Here is a 2,366-nt window from a genome sequence, read left to right on the forward strand (position 1 = left end):
ACATCCGTCAAGTGTCGCAGTTTGTAACGTCCGCAGCTTCCGGCAGAGATTACAAAATAAAAGCACAGCAGTTTCAAATCTGTCTTGTTTCTTTATGATTGCTAATCTAGCTAACTATTCATTAAATTTATCATCATTACGTGCCATAAAAATATTTTTTATTATTACTAAATAAAAACAAGGCATTCATCTGGAAATTATAGAAAATAATATTCCAGCTGGAAAGCACCAAAATACCCCCAAATCTGGGTGGAATTACAATCTTTATTTAAGACAATAAAACTGAAAGAGTAACCCCTTTTCAAAGTCAGTAATCTATTGAAGATTCTTCTGCTTTTATTAAACACCGAATAATAACAGTTTAGTTTTAACCACATTTTTTTATTTTATATATTTTTGTTGTTGCTTAATTTTAATTTGGTGGCTTTGTGTCTGTTTCTGGTCATTTGCTATTAATTTACGTTATTATTTTGCATCTTTTAATGGTCGTTTTGTGTCACATTTTGACATCTTTTGTCATGTTTGCATTTAAACTACCTTGTTTTGTGTCTTTTATGGTCATGTGCATTTCATTTAGGTAGTTTTACAACTTTTACATCACATTGTGCATCACATTTTTATTGTTTTATAATGTTTTGTGGTCATTTGTGTTTACTTTTGGCAGTTTTACACGTTTTTGTGGCTATTTTGCACCACATTTGGTAATTTTACAACAAATGCTTTTAACTTTGGCAATGTTACATTCTTATGTGGTATTTTTGTGTTGCATTTTGGTCAGTTTACATCTGTTTGTGGTTTGTTACCTTAAATTTTGCTTGTTTTACATCTTTTGGCAGTCATTTTGCATCGCATTTTAATTGTTTTAAAACTTTGTGCAATTTTTTATGGTTGTTTTCTGTCAACAGTCATTTTGCATCTTACTGGTTGTTTGCATATCACATTAATTGTGTTACTTCTTTTTGTGGTAGTTTTGCTGTCACACTTTTATTGTTTTACAGCATTTTGTGGTGTCTTTGTGTCACATTTTTGATCAAAAAAGTGACCAAAATGGGACAAAAACAGACCACAAACTAGCAAGCTGCATTTAATTTTGATTTATCGGACAACATTTCTTCAAAAACTTATATCCACTCTGAGTTGTGAATATTTATTCTGCCTTGTCTTGAAGTCTTGAAGCTTTTATTTTGAAGAGACGGCCTCGTCATGCCCAGGCTGTTTGTCACTGCATTGACGGAGCAGCTGGTTTTGGTTCTGTTTCCGTTTGGACTAAAATACTCCAGCCGTCCTCCCACTCAGCTCCTCATCAGCCAAACCTTCAATAAACACTCTGAGCAACTTTACACACAGCTACAGCCAGATTTATGTGTTAAACTACTCCCTGTTAGAACTGCTGCATGATTCTTTATTTAATCCATTCATTATTTCTGTAAAATAAATATTTTGTTATATTTGTTCACTTCAACCTATTTTAGTTGTACCTTTAACCTGTCTCTTTGTGCATAACTTCACTCTCCACAGTTTAAAGCCACAAAAGGTGAAAAGGTGGAGGTTTTAAACTGCTTCAAACATCAGAGCAAAGCGCCTTTAAGTGGCCGACAGGAAGGAAAGAGGTGGATAAAAACAGAAAACAAAGGAAGGAAGGGGAAACTGTAAATTAAGAGACAGTAAAATTAAAGAAAAAAGAAAAGACAGACAATAAAGGTTGAAAAGAGGAGGGTAAAAGGGAAGCAGGGACAGCGAGGTGGAAAAGTTAGAGAGGACTTTAAGGATCTGAAATATTTTCCTGTACACCTGGAAATAAACAGAAACATTTAGGAAGAGAAGTTCTGATCTTTAGACTGAAGAAGAAATATTTCAGACCCACACAGGTCCAGTCAGTGAACACGGTAACTCCTGTGTACAAAAGCTTTTATTTTCTCGAGGTGTCCAGACTCATATGGATTTAAGTGACCCATCAGAGGTTTGTTCAAATAAATCTGAAGCTTCTGTTCACATTATTAGAACACAGAAGGTCTGAAATACGTTGTGGAAACTGGATCCGTTTTATCTAAAGCACAAAGACAGCAAAGCATCAGAACAGCTCATAGAAAAGCAGCTTCATCAGATACAGAATAGACCCTGTGCATGATAGCATGTGCTAGTTCCGGTTGAAAAACTCCGGGTGCTACAGTTACTTCCGGTCCTGCTTACAGCGCTGTCAAAATGGAAGAAACCAGCAGTACACGTTACTTTTCCAGATGCCTAGGCAACTTGCCTAAAATTTCTGTTGACAATGTTTATCGTCTCGTTGATGATTTTTCTTCAGCTCCTCAAAGCAAACGGGAAAAGGGATTCAAATTTTATATATCCCAGTACATATATAACTT

Source organism: Acanthochromis polyacanthus, chromosome 11 (genome assembly GCF_021347895.1).
Source record: "Acanthochromis polyacanthus isolate Apoly-LR-REF ecotype Palm Island chromosome 11, KAUST_Apoly_ChrSc, whole genome shotgun sequence".
NCBI classification, from domain to species: Eukaryota; Metazoa; Chordata; class Actinopteri; family Pomacentridae; genus Acanthochromis; species Acanthochromis polyacanthus.